This window comes from Amphiura filiformis, chromosome 11 (assembly GCF_039555335.1).
Source record: "Amphiura filiformis chromosome 11, Afil_fr2py, whole genome shotgun sequence".
Lineage (NCBI taxonomy): Eukaryota > Metazoa > Echinodermata > Ophiuroidea > Amphilepidida > Amphiuridae > Amphiura > Amphiura filiformis.
Window position 1 is genome coordinate 39991515 of NC_092638.1, and position 16448 is coordinate 40007962.

Here is a 16448-nt window from a genome sequence, read left to right on the forward strand (position 1 = left end):
GAACGCCAAGTTCAGATGTAATGCATCGGATTATTAAATTTGTTATCTACATTTAAGGGAAGGGGTATGAACGTTTGGACAGTATTTATTGTGGGACATTAGAGCACATCAGACATATCCTTCTGATATCAAATAATTTAGATTTTTTTTAAAATTCGCAATGTAATACACATTTTATGGCAAATCATTAAAAATTTATATTTTTAATATTTAACAGTACTCGAAGTAAACTTTATAAATCTGATGATTTATATTTGAAGTGTATGTAGGTGGGATGAAAAGCCGACGATCAATTGAAAATGTTGACTTTCGTATTGAAGATATGGATTTTTTTCCCCAAAACACCAACAAAAATTAGGTCTTACTTCCAGGATTGTTACATCTCAAAATGTGAAAATATCAAATTTTATTAATTTGTCATAAAATTTGTATTATATCGTGAATTTCATAAAATGAAAAGTATTTGATATCAGAAAGACATTCTTCGTATTCAGAATGCAATTCGATATGTCTGATGTGCTCTCATGTCCCACAAAAAATACTGTCGAAACGCTCAAAATGCTCATTCCAGTTCCCTTAAGGTCAAGGTAGACTTTCTGTTGCGATAGGGGTAGCGGCTAATGTTCCCACAGCGACTTCCGCAGCATCTAAAATTTGCCGCACAGTCTTCCGCTAAAAAATAGTCGAGGAGGAGATTCAGGAGAATAAACTCATGAAAAAAGCTAATACGAACAAGTAAGGCCGAGTACCGAAAGTCCCTGGAAACACTACAATTACCGCAATGGTAAATCGGCCCCAAAGACGTCGAACTCCACCTATTGTCATATCATACTGAGCAGGCTAACGAGTGTTGGTCTTTTAAAGACGTTTTTTCGCGTTTTATTGATTGCCGATATATCGATCAAAAATAACTAGCATGCCCATCGACAAATCGCTACTTTCCTAGCCATAGCGAAACGCTGCTATCATGGCTATGGTGGCGCTGTGCAATCGCTGGTGGTGTTTGATCATGATCACTAGCAATTTTTCTGTCACTTTTTGCGAAAGCTACTATGGTATGAGCATTTAGGAAAGAAACACATTACTTATATTGAAAAGGGACTCGTCTAAACACACAATTGACACGTTTTAATGTTTTTACTGCGCACAAAAACATAGTCCGTCGTTTTAAGGGCGTTTTGCGTTGCGTTAGACGTCGCGTTTTTGGTTATCCGCTGCGTCCTTCACTTCTCTCCGCTCAAATGATCATGTTTGAGTTATGGTAGTCATCCGCGACTGAAGACGCTTGGGTAAATTTTTGCTGCTGGGACAGACGTTACGGAAAATTAACGACTACGCCTGTGGCAACGGTTAAATGCACGAATGAACTTCGAATAATTATGTGATTATTGAATATTGCCGCAGAATGCACAAACTACGTGTTTTATCCACAAAAGTACTTACAAAAAAGACTTATATGATATAATTTAAGGTAAGCCTTTTCTACAAAAAATTAAATGAACGGTTTTGAGCATTATATAATATCATTTTTGTTTGATGTTGTATAAAATGTTTTGTAAACCGTTTTGCACTTTGTATCCAGCATTGTAACAACTATAAAAAAAATATTCAACTGCATACCGCAAAGTGTGAGTAAGTAATGAAAACACTATTGGCTAGTGTGCGTAGTGACTCTCATTGTGCTTGTGAAGGTATAGCAGGGTATCTGGAGTGTGTGGGTGTTGTCCGTAGGGTGTGATAGATGTGGTGTAGGTATAACGTTTGAAGTGCAGTGGTGAGTGTTTTTGTAATCATGAACGTGTGTGGGGTGCAGCGGGGTGTGTGCGTTGGTACTATGAATGTCATTGTGCGAGGATAAGCTTGAATTTAGATGGATAGGGGTGTGTGCATATAAAGGCGTGATGCGGTGTATGAGTTCGAATCCACTATCAAATTGAGGCCGTGTGTCTAGCAAAATACCATCAAACCGAGGTTTTGAGTAATAGCGAGGTGCAAAGCGAGGGCAAAAACAAAAACATAGCGAGGATGCCGTTTATAATGCTTCTGACGTAGTGAGGGGGTATAGGGAGTGTATAAACAGGCTCCTCACTTCTAATGCGAAATGCACATTTCCTCGGTCTAAATGCATGTTTCTTTTTAGCCTCGCTTTGCAGTGTATAAGTACATACAAATCTCGCTTTGTATGGGTGACCGGGTAGGGGTGAGTTGCTATGAATATGGGTATAAATTTGGATGCATACTACACGCTCATGTTGCCATTTTGTTGCGGTATTTTACATAATCGAAATACTTACTCAGTCTTTATTCCTCAAAGTTGTCACAAACGCCCCCTGATTCTAACAATTATTATGTAGTTCATTTGAAATTAATTATTTTGACTGCCAATGTTGGATAAGTATGTACTTATAATGTGACTGCTATTATCTACATTACGATATCTGTTGAACATCTGGTTGTTAGCATATTAAAGTGAGTGCTGGTCATCTTGTTGTGTCAGCGTATCAAGCATTGTCACGTACAATAAATATGGTTTTACTATTATTATATTAGTTGAAATGTTGATTATTCATATTGCTTCCCCGTTATCTGTCATTGCATTGGGACCCCTTCGGCCCTAATAAGGTAATAAGACGTATCTAATATTTACATCACTAAAATGTTACCCTTTTGCTCTAGCCTTTGTTAACTGTTTGTAAACATAATATATGAAGAAGATGCCCTTTTTGCCAAAGTATGTGCCCTACATTATGTACCTATATCGCCACCGTGTAACTATATTACCCATAGGGAGATTAACTACTGGGAACCACACACCCTTGGAAACCAAAGTGCTCAACACGCTAGCTTGGCTCGCTGTTCGAGGGGCGCGGTTTGCAAAGTAGTCTTTGACAAACTCGCTGCTCGCTTCCCTCGCTATTCGAGAGGCGTCGTGGTTTGCGAATTGGGCTCGTGCCCCCTTAAATCGCGAGTAGTCATTGACAAAGTCTAATCAAGAGACAGCAACATTTGCTTTATGTTTGTGTACGCTACATCATTCTTCAACGTGGGTCTAATAGAAAAGATAACCCGTCCACAGCAGAACCATGTTAGTGACGTGAATAGGAGATACACAGTATTACATTAGGGCTACATTGTAGCAAATGCATGATTTTGATGTTTAAGGGGAAACTATGATATGATTTAGAAGGCGAGCCAAATTATCTGTATCCATCTGTATTTAATTGTTTCCGATTTTCCAATTTTTTTAATGTAAACTACCTCCCTCTCACTCATAGTCTTTTGTTCGCTATGACCTTTATCAATGACATGTGACAGTGAATCACAGTCCTGGCTCATGTTGTTTATGTTTGTATTATCTTTCTTGAGTGATACTTCATCGAATACGTGCATTATAGGATAATATTACCATGGTCATGTTGGCATTTATGTTTGGAACAATTATCTTATCATCATTGGAAACGAAATTCGTTTATGTACTATTCTATTATACATTTTTGATGTTGCCTATAGCAAAAGGGCTCCACCTGCAAGTTTCATGCTTATGCATAGCCTATAATTCATATTTTAACAGTTCACATAATAACGTAATCAGCCATTTCGTTTACGCACTTGTACGTATTCTATCGGTTTTAGTTTGATAGAATGCAAATTAGCGATTTGTTTCATCATTGACAAATTACAAATGAGTTCTCTTGAATTAGAGGACACGGGGATCAGATCGTAGAGATCCAGAGGGCAGTAACTCACTAATTAACGGTGGAAGGTATTTCTTCACCGTGATAAATGAGCAACTGAGGTCAGCAGACAGGGTTGCAGCGCCGTCTGATCACTCTCAATCAAAATAATTCATGTATAACATGAAGTTGTTTAACAAAGTGATGAATCAATATTTAGCATTTTGCCAAATTTATAATGAAACAATCTGCCCTAAGACTAATGCGCTATACTATTCCATTTTTTTCTTTCTTTTTATAAAGTGTGTATTGTTTAATTTATACAAACTATGATTTCCAACTTTTCCTTCCTTTTAGTTCCTTTTCTGTAACGGTATAGTGTGTAACATTTTACATAACTTGTTTAATCATAAGGTGTTTAGCTAGGTTCGTCCAAATATTAATTATTAAGTGGTATAAAATGCTGAAATAATGTACAGCGATGTAGTAAGTAAATGCTTATTTTCGCAAACGAATTAATCACAAATTCTCACCCTGTCGGTGCCAAAAGACGACCAACCTCTTACTCCTTAAACGAAGTGTTGTACTTGTAAAGTTGTAATAAATATATCATTGACCACAAGTTTCTATATATATTTCGGTTCAGTTTTTGGTAAAGATTTTGTATATTATGTATGTACCTATATGAAATTAATAAATAATGCATGGAATGACCAATCGTGAATTAATTCTCAAATTTATTTTGAATTATATAAATTTGTATAAATCTGAATGTGGTACGTATTAGCAGCGCAAAAGTTTGCCCTGTTCAAGTCAAATGGCATTGTAGAGATTTGTTTCCAATTGAAAGTCCCATGTTTTTCTTGTCAAATATATCGATCACTCAGTCGGGAAGTCGTTTTTCCGCTATCATGTGATAATTTTCAGTGAACTTTAAAGCGTTTCGGTCTCCTACAATAACAGATGTAATTAAATATGAAAAAAAACATCACAATTTAATAATAGTTTTACTTGGCAAAGGAGCAATTTCGAAGCAAACCAAATTTGTAAGCGCTTGTTTTTATGGTGAAATCTGATGTGGTTATTTATGCCTTGGCTTAATTGCAAGTTACCGGCAATGATAACTTCAGTGTCAGGAGGCAATCTAATAACAAGTTTGTTTATTACATTAAAAAATGATTATCGTGTAAGGCAATGCAGATGACATTATCAGAATGCGTCTCCTCAAAATATATATGCATGCTTTCAAGGTTTTTTATGCATCAATGATATTCAATATACTTTTCAGGGTGTACAACATTTTCTTAAATTAAGGTATAAGATCAACCAAATAAGACCATTTTCTACTAAGTAAAACCAGTCGGCACTGCCATGGAAGTTCTAATTAAGTAATTGATCAGCTCTTTAAGTTCCGATTAAATAACCCTCAATAAAAAATTAAAACATTGGATTGATCAGCACAACAATGAAATGTTGGCCATTTAAAACTTTAAAGACAAGGGATTCAACAATGAATGCATTTTATTAAGTGTGACACATAACACGAACGTTATTTTAACACATAATGTTCCTGCCTTTCATAAAAATATTCTTATTCTAAATGCTAAGTTAAGTCATTCCGTGGTTTGCATATTAGAAGCATACATGCAGTGACCTTTAAAACTGCACACGCTCTTGGGATGATACCTAACCCCGCTTTCATTTTGTTATTCAAAAAATGAAACGCGTCTCAGACGTAAAATTGTACTGGGATGATTTTTGTTGATGCATAGTATGCAAAGGTTATGATAACATTGCCTAATGTTTATGAATATAATACCCTTTGGACATTAAATATAATTTTTTGTATCACCAAAGTGCTTCACATAATTATTCCGCTACTGCTCAATATCACATGCCTGTCTACGATCAAGCTTAAAACACACGATATGACTACTCCTCTAAGCAGCTCGTACAAATGGGTGGAGCGGAACAATCGTGATAAATTGTTTTGCCCAGTGCGTGACATGTTGGTTCTGACCAAGGAAATTATCCCAGGGGTAATTTATAAAACTGGAATTCGATACGTATTTATGCATGGTCCTAGACTTAACCGGTCCGGCTGAAACATGAATTTTAATAAACCAAAAATGTACGGCTAGAATTTTCGCACAACGTACGTCGAAGTTCACTTTCAATGTGCGAAATGTAGTTAAGGACTGGTAAGCAAGTCTTCTAAATGACCTCAAAAATGGCGGACAAGAAAAGACCCCTTTCTAGCAAAATACAGCTTATGAAACCGCATGGGGCACGGTTGTTTGATGTATATAGAATTAGCTTCATTATTAACTAAATGCAAACTATAGATGGCGCTATTTACCATAAATCATATTTCTTTATATGCAAGTGGTAGGTGATTAATACTGCCAATAAAATTGCTGGAATAGGTGAAACAAGCAACAAGGAAATTTTATAAACATATTTTATCAAACAATAAAAGGAATTATTTGTATTAAAAGCTTGAAAGAGTAATTTCCAGTAACTAAATAGCGCCACCAATTTTGTCATTAATATATACATTTTATATACGAAAAAGCTTTAAAAAATGCTTTAAAAGTGAATAATTTTGTAAAAGAGTGAAAATTTAAGTTGAAAATGACTCAAAAGTATCTGTATACATCAGCATGATATCACATTTTATAGCTGTTTAAGCCTACAATTTGGTTGTACATGATGTTTTGTTTGAAAAACGTATAAATGATCCCATCAAACAACCGTGGGGGTCAGAGGCAGAATAATTCCTAACATACTCTCCCGTTGAAATGTCTTTCCGCACCCCCTATAACCGCAGAAAATGTTAAATTGTAATGATACTACAAACGGAAAACGTATCAAAACTAACTGTCACTAAAATATAAACTCTTTAATCAATAATAGTTATAATTGCAGGAACCTGGAACCATCATTTATTACAACAAATAAAGAGAAAAAATAACCTTATTTTTCGGTAAATTACACAGTAAAATTCCATTGAAAAAAGTGGCGGCGCTCTTTAATGAGGCTCATTATGACGTCAATACCCTGTTGGTATCAAAAAGTCATCATGATCGACTTGCAGTTATCCCGACTGCACTGCTGGTTTTTTTCTGTTGTTTTTTTCGGCCGTCCAAATTTCGGGCGATTGTCCATTGAGCCATGAATCTCCCTTTTTCTCAAATTATATCGAACAGATCACTCGTCAATATTCAATAACCTTGCAATTTCATGGTTAGATTTTCCTTCACTATGATATGCTTCTATCATTCCCTTTTGGTGATCGTTAATTTTTGTCATTTTGAGCCTGATCTGATGTTAAAAATGAACAATATTGGAAGTCGAAATTAGACTATAAAGCGCTGCTAGATGCCTGTAGTGAGGCTGCATGATATTAACTGTATGGAAGTTATATCTTTTGGATCGTGGTAAATAACATAATCGCATAACAATTACTAATCCGTTGTAATCGAGGGATACTTTTATTCCTCTAGTATCACAATTCATAACCTTGATCATTTGTTATGCATCACATGTTTAAAAAAAAAGAGTCCAAATACCCCGGGCGTCATCTGAATGGTGGTCGTCATAATTAGCTAATTAAGCACAGCGCCGCCACTTTTCATATGGGGATTTTGTACAGGTTTATCATGAGATCATAAGAAAGTTTGTTTCGTTATTTTCCAGCAATGTTTTGATGTTGAAAAGTTGATTAAAACTGATTAAAGGTATTATAGATTATATTAAAGTAAATAAATATGTTTCAAGTTTGTTACTGCGGAAAGACATTTCAACGCGGGAGTATTTGACTAACATTACAAATCGGAGAACAAAAGTATTGTTTGAAGACGCAGACACGTATATATCGCTTGATAGAACACTGGATATATATCATTATTTTAACGGGAACGACAAGGCGAAGCGCCGCATCATTTCACAGATCAATCGTAAAATCGTGTTTAGATGTTATTTGCGTCAATTTTTATGTCAGTTTTTAATAAATTTAATGCGTTTGATACAAGTCACCTGTGCACGAAATGTATGAAGCCATTACATCTGCTTGATGTGATTGGACTTGATTTCGCGCGCGAATCCCAGGCTTCCGATGTTCCGTATATTCACTCGCTGTTAATATAGTTTTTTTTTTTTTATGTCGAGCATATCTAGCTGAAATCTAGGATATAACGCCAGGCACAAGTGACCTGGTGAACGAAGGGAAATTTTTGCAGGACAGTCAAGTGTAGCTAACAATCGGGCTTGTTACCCTGATCGGAACCGACAGTAACGAGATCTTTTGTCATGGGTCATCTGCCCCGCCATTACCAGATGAGCGGAATTAATAGTGTATGATGTTATGTTTTTGAGGTGTTCTTATTCTGTTCTAATGCCTCCAAATTATTCCTTCGAGAAATCGAAGGTCAACATTTGATAATGTTAAATGATTATCACAATTAATCCTCTTGTCGCTAAGAATAAATAAGTCAATTGCTATATCGTTCTACTGTGCTTAGTTCAGTGGTGTGAAATGAAATGTCAACAATTTCATACACAGAGGACAAAATGTTAAAATTATTTCAAATTACTTTCTTAAGCAATCATAAGCTTAGTTGACAGTTTTGGTTTAATTGTTATATTGTTTATTCTCTACCCACATTTAATGCTGCCTAAATTCAATAGATATATGCATAGGTATAAACTTTGACAATGACCCTGTGAATAAGAATTTTGCATTTTAACTACTACACTTTATAACTCCTGGACTAAGCACCTAGTGCATTTGTGACAATGGACTTGTCTATTCCAAGCTATGAGAGGAGCACTTCGAGGTACACTCTTGTTCCGGCAGTTAACAGTCGCCAAGTATAAGAAGAAAAGTTTAAGATTGTTAAACAATTAATGTTCAAAGGCGTGATTTTGCGCTTAATCTGCAAAGTTTAACGTATGTTAAAAGACTGTTAAACTCGAGCGTATAAAGGTGGTTATTTTTTGTTACGTTAAAAGGCGTTAAACTGTGTAATGTTTATTGGAATTGTACTTCACCTGCTTAACGATACATCTCGCGCCACGGAATTTTAACGAATTATTGTTTAAAATGACAAAAGCAAATGGCGGCCACGAGTGAATGCTGGTCGTGCTGCTTATGGTATCCTGAAACTTCGTTCAAATAGGTAGGTTTGAGTCAATCAGGTTGCACCAAACTCGAGATTCGTTTGATAAGTTATGCATAGACATCATTGAGGATGGATATTGATGCGTTCATTTGCTAGATTTAACAACGTCATTGGGATTGATATTCTAGCGATACTGTACTGTACTGTTCTACGTGCACGGTACATGTATATCACCAATGTGTGTACCGCGATGTTCAGTTTTGGGCATACGCACAATAGCTTACAATGTAGACGAGATGCATTGAAGTATCGGTATGCTGGATAGAGTGTGTGAATTTATTAGCGTTGATGTATTGTATTTTAGCATTGTATCGTAATGCATGCGAGAGAGAAAGGCTTACTAGATTTTAATTTTTTACTCGGATACATTGCCCGGATACATAGCGAGTTGAACTGATAAAAAAAAAACTTTATGCATGAAATTGTATTTTTGAACGAATCTCACAGTTGACCAAGATCTGATGACTTCAAATCTATCATGAATTATGTTTCAGTATAAAATTTTTAAAAAAAGAAAGAAAGAAAGTCCCAATCATAATTAAATCCAATACAACCATTGATTAAGCAGTTATATTTCTTAAACAATCCTTAGATAAAATAGAACATATAAATAATTATCTGTTTAGAGTTATTAAGCAAATATTGATTAAAAGACCTTAAACAACCTAGTTGGTTAAGCACTTAAACTTGAAGCTGGTTAAAGTGCTATATGCATTTATTGGTTAAAAGTTTTAACCAACTATTGATTTGAGCCTTAAACAACAAGAATATTAAGGGCCCTTAACCAATATTTCGACGAGAGGACCACGTAACTAACACGAGTTTAAGATTGATTAAAATTGTTTAAGACTTTTTTAATTGGCGAAATAAGAGTGTACAATATGATAGATCTTGCATCCCATCATTTTCAAACCAACTGGGAAGCATGGGGGCCATAGAAAAATCGGAATCAATATTCCTAGGATGCCAAAAAAAAGACAGTGGTTACACTTATGTAGCAAGACAAAACCAAATGGTTATTAAAGAAATATTAGACCAAATAGTTATTAGACTATATAGTTAGTAGACATACCGGTTATTAGACCAAACAATATTAGACTAAATGGAGATTAGACTTATGATTATTAGACTAAGTGGCAATTAGCCTTTCTGGTAATAGACCAATTGAATATAGACTAAACGGAATTAGACGAAATGGTATTAGACCAAATGGCAATAGACCCAGTGAGCGAGCTTGAATGTTACGTACTACACATTATATTGTTACACTAAGTAATCTGAAACATGCACACGCTGTCCATACTGTCAGGATACATGTGTTCGACCATTTTTGACCAAGAACAACTAAATAACTATGGTTGTATAGTCATAAAATGACATTTGAAAGTGATGGGTATACTCCACAACTAGAGGTCGACATTTAGCTGCGATTGATAAATGAATAATGAAATCTGCCATAGGTATTGAGAACTTGTTATTAACAGTGAGCGCTCTTACCCATAAGGTCTTCCTTACAAAATGTCTCGAAAATCCTTAATTTACTCCAATGTGTCGTTTCTTTGCGGTCAGGGGGATAATAGAGAATATAAATTAATCCTAAGCTGCATTCATAACTAGTTTCTACAAATTGTGCAAATAGCAGTTTCATTTTGCCTAGTTGTTAAACTACAAATGAAAGATGACCATTGGAATAAATATATCGGTGGTCACTGAATGTCAATCGGATCCTCATTCACAACCAACCGGATATTGACCAATCGAAATAATGTTTAATTATATATACGTATATCAAAATTTTATTGTTTTCATGTAACTACAATTAGTATGCTTAGTCAATTTTTAAGGAAATCTATTAAACCCACAGACTTTCTGATAGTATCATTCTATCTTTTATATAGGGTAATGCATGTATTTTAATACACGGTAATAGCAATCATTAGTCAAACGATAGGTCAGCCACGAACATTATAAATAGTACGACGCCCACGACGCCTGTCGCTTGATTGAATACTTAGTCGTGACATGAAGTATACAGAATGAGTAAAAAGATATAGTCCTATAGTCAATGTTCTGTGCCGTGGAGCCATCAATTCATATTGAACTCATTGGTTCTTGAACCTTACATTTGTTCTAATGCTCTAACAAAAGATCTAAATAAAAATTCCCTGTAAAAGGGAAAGCCGGGCTCAATGCAGAAGAGGTCTTGTAATTAGTTTGGGTCATTGGTGATATAATTTTTTTCAGTTGACCATGTTGATAATGTAGAACTATTATTATTACATGTAGGCCTAACCTATCAATTTTATAGTCATATTTAATTCAAACGTAACTTTGGCAATACTCACTCGTTTACGTTGAAACGGCAAAACATACTTTCTTTTCCTTCGAGGAGACAAAAATCTGTGATCGGTTGATCCAAGCAATAGCAATAGCAATACTGTAAAACATTTTCACCATAACAAATAAAATAAAATAAAATAAAATAAAATAAAATAATTCATACCAATACTAGTAGGCTATAATATTTTGTGTCTACAAAGCCGAACTACGAATCAAATAGTTGGCGAAAATAGCTAATCTAAAGCTGAATACATGGCTCGATTGCTTTTGTAAAAACGTGAATCGCTGCACAAATTATACGCTTGACTTATACGGTACATGTTGGATTCACTAGTCCCTTCGTGCAATATGCACTATCTACAAGAACACTATTACATACCCCCTTATACTCCATTTATACTCTCAAATACTCACCATTTCTTAGTGTGAATGTAACGATCATTGCTGGGACATTTACACCAAACGCAACTCTGCTTACAACTACAAGCCCCTAATCCCATCATTCAAAAACTTCATGTTTTAAATAAAAGCGCAAAGGAATGGACTGATCACCTACGGCAACAATGTCAGGTAAATCTACAACAATTGGCAGTTTAACACTGGGTCGCATGAACCTTCTCAATGTTGTTGTCGCGGGGCCTACTGTTTACTGGTATTTTCCCGTCCTGTAAAGTACCCTTTTCATCCCGGCAGGTTTTTGTCTTAACCAACAAAAAATCTTGATTTTTTAATAATATGTAATCATATGTAAATTCCTGACTTATGAACTTTCACCAGTTTTAAAATATAGTAGTTTTTGTTACTCCTTTATCTCAATTCATGACAAAAATGTGTGATGTGCCCATATCAGATTCCTTGCAAAGTTACGGTATTTTTTTGTGAACATATATGGAATGCTGAAAGCCTTTGTTATTATAATTAATAATAATAATAATAATAATAATAGTTATTTATAAAATATATAGCTATTAGGAGTTGTAGAGAGAAATTTGGAAGCTTTTAAAACTGCAACCCAAAGCAAATTTGAAATTTGAAATTTCGTTGTGTGCGTATTCATAGCGTACAGTCTAATAATAGCGCGTAAAAGTTGAATGGCCCTCCGACTGAAAACGTCAAATTTCCGGGGGTTAATACAACAATATTTCAACAAAGTTAATATTTTCAGAAAATACACAATATAAGACTGATTATATTACAAAATGTAAGTATAACTACGAACAGTTATTTGATAATGGCGATATATGTAAAAAAGTACCACATTTTTAGACTGATTTCCATAGGATTGAAACCGATTCCTCCTCTGGCTTAGTTCACCAAAGGAATCCATGACGGTACGCTACAGGGGCGTAGCCAGCTTTCATGGTCAGGGGTGGCAAAATAAAATTTCGAGGGCACAGACGAAAAATAAATTGTAGTTGCATCATACATACCGATACATATAAACCATTTTTGTTTTTAGAGAGACTATACATGACGTGTCTTGGAGCTTCCAAAAAGGCTTTACTGGGACGTTGTATCCGTGTAGCGCGCACAATTTGTGTATTTGACACTATTTTCACCCATGATTGGGATGAAAGGGGCTATGTTGTGACAACGTGCGCGCGCAAAAATTTTTATTTTACACTATTTTGGCCCATGATCTGGTTGAATTTTGGTGGAAAAGGGGCTCCTTGCCCTTTTTCTTTTCCTTTGCCCACCAGATTTTCTCTTCCTTTTTTGCCAGAGGGGCACTTTTTTCTTTCATTTTTTGTCAGGGGTGGCACTCTGCCCCCCTTGCCCCCCCTGCTGGCTACGCTACTGACGCTGCATGTAAACAATTTGATCCAGTCTGCTCACACATAGTAAAATGTTGTATCTGTGGTATTCAAGGGGGCACGGTGGCGCAGCGGTACGGGCTCTACCTCGCAATCGGAGGGTTGCGAGTTCGAGCCCCGGCGGTGCCATCGTGTTGCGGACTTGGGCAAGGTACTTTATCTCACTTGCCTCTCTCTCTACCCAGGGGTGAATTGGGGAGCTGTTAGGGATATTGTCCATTGAGCGCCGCCCAAAGGTATGAGCATGCCTTGGGCATTGCATGGCAGCTGACATATTCTAACGACGGCGGAATAAATGTAAAGCGCTTTGATACATGTGAAATGCGCTATATAAATGTCAACATTTATTTATTTATTTAATTTCACTGTGAGATCATAATTATTGGAAATATTAAACCAGTGTTTAGAAAAAAAAAGAAGTAAAATGAAAAAGAATGGTGCAAATATTATGTAGCACGATGCAAATTGTGAGATCATAATTATTGGAAATATTAAACCAGTGTTTAGAAAAAAAGAAGTAAAATGAAAAAGAATGGTGCAAATATTATGTAGCACGATGCAAATGTGTATTGTCGCGTATAATTTGCATTTAATATTTTCTATTGCTGCAACCTTGACAAAAGTAGTATTTGTACCATTGGTAGAGAAGTTTCATATCATTGGTATAATTAATTTGTGTATGTCATTGACATTACAAGATGAAGCACTTCACCTAGCATGGCTTTCAAATTCCCAAATGAACAACAACAAATAAAAAATCAATATCAACTAAAACCAAAATCAGAATAGCCGAAGTACATTAAACCCATGCTTCCTGTGAGCGAAAACAAAGCACTTGCAAAGATTAGTAGTATGATAAAAATCATGCCACAGCTTGTACTGTCATCCCGTAAGACTTGGTCGTACTTCAGAATTTCTAAATATAATCCCGCTTGTCTGAAATCCCGTGTTTATTTACTTCAACAAACAAAGCACGTACAAGATGCATTATCCCTTGACTCCAAATAAATAAACAACAAAACTGATTTCTCATTAGAAACACCTCTACAAGAAAAAACGAAACAACAACAACAAACAAACATTTTTGTAAAAAGCCGAGTTTTCATGCCATAAAGCAGATCCAAGCTGACTGTAAACTACTCAAATAATACTCTCATTCGTCGTTTATTTTGGTCAAGAAAGAATACAAATTAATCCTAAGCTACATTCATAATAATTATTAGTTTCTACAAATTGTGCTCCTGCTTTAAAAGCTACAAATAAAAGATGACCATTGAAATAATATATCGGTCACTGAATGTTAATCTGATACCACTACTCATTCACAATCATTATATAATTCTATTTTAATTTTAAAGGAAATATTTTGAATCCAGAGACTACTAATGCTACTAAAACTACGTTTAGAAGAGAAAAAACATAGTATTTTTAGCCATCGTTTTCTTTTGATATAGGGCAATGCACGTATTTTGATACACAGTAATAACAATCATTACCAAGCAATAGGTCAGCCATCATATTTAAATAGTACGACGCCCACGACGCTTGTCGCTTGATGGAATACTTATTCCTGACATGAAGTATACGGGATAAGTAAAAAAATATAGTCTTTAGTGGAGCCATTAACTCATATGAAAATTAGAGATTCTTTAACCTTACATAGGTTCTACTACTCGAAATTAGCTACTCAAAATTAGCTACTCTAAAGCTGAATTCATACTAAAGTCTGCACAAAAAGTAACTCAGCTGTTATAGATACGCCTATGGATTCAGAACTAATAATTGTTTTCACAATATTTCAACATAGCGAGAAGAATGATTTATTTACACGCATTTTGATACCCCATTCGTCAAATGTCGTTCAATATTAACAACACAGTAGTGCTTTTACAGAAAAATACCCGAATTTTATAAGTTGCAGTTTACAGCGATCAATGGTTATAATGCCAGCACTGTAAACACGTAAAGCCCGCCATTATCTTCGCGCTTACTTCAAATCAATACAAGTAACTGCAACTTTTAAATTGGGGTATTTTTCTTTCAAAACACTGATGTATTGTCAATATTGAACAAAATTTGACAAATGGGGTATCAAAATGCGAGTAAATAAATCATCCTTCTTTTTATGTTGAAATATTGCGAAAACAATTATTAGTTCTGAATCAATGGGCGTATTTATAACAGCTGAGTTACTTTTTGTGCAGACTTTAGATCGCTTTTGCAGAAACGTTAATCGCGCGCATGCTTAGTGCGCTGCACACTGAACATGCGTGCGATTCACTTTTCTGTAAAAGCGATCGAGTGTAAATTCAGCTCATTCAGCTTAAATGACTAAATGGGGCATGGTGGATTTACAGCTCCTTCGGGCAAATCTTCAACGACATTAGGCTATATCATACATAGCAGTAGGCTAGCAGATACATCCTTTCTACGTGGGGTATAAATCTGCTTACTCAAAGTAAAATACAGTTTCTGATTATTAATAAGAAAATAGGTCTATATACTGCATTTCATTTTGAGGGTATTATAGTAATATTAAACCAGTTTTTATTTAAAAAAAAAGTAAACTGAAAAAGAATGATGCAAATGATTTGTAGAACGATGCAGATGTGTATTGGCGCGAATAAATTGCATTTAATATTCTTTATAGCTACCTGGTTAAAATTACCATTTGTACCATTTGTAGAGAAGTTCCATATGATTTGTATAAATATGTGTATGTTAATGAAATTACAAGATGAAGCACTTCTCTAAGCATGGTTGTCTAATTCCCAATTGAACAAAAAACAGAGCACCTTCAAAGATTAGAAGCCTGATAAAAAAAATTGTGCCACAGCACGTACCGTTATCACATAATAATTATTTCAGTACTTCTGAGATTCTAAATTTAATTCCGTTGTTTAAACGTTCGCCTTTCATTTGCTACAAAAACAAATCACGAGCAAGATGCAGTATCCCCTTAAATCCAAATAAATAAACCAACCAAACTGATTTCTGATTAGAAAAATCTGCACGAGAAAAAAATCAAAGTTGAATATTTTGCTGAGTGAAAGGAATAAACAGCTTTAGAGTAATTCCGTGCTGCGTATTAAGTACCTAAGCATATTGCATACCTGATATTAATGTTTGATAATAGCTCATTTTTATCATTAAGCTGCTCAAGAAATTTCCTCTGTTATTGTCCCTTGGGCAGTTAGCCTATCTAGGTGCACCATTTTCTGGAATTCAGATTTCAAATATAATTATTAGTCTTAAGTCTAAAATGGATAGTAAATTAAAGTCGAGTTTTCATGACAGATAGCTGATCCAAGATTAATTACACTGCAATTACTATGCAAATCAATCATACACTCATTCGTCGTTTATTTTGGTCACGAGGATTATAGATAATACAAATTAATTCTGAACTACATTCGTAATTAGTTTCTACAAATTGT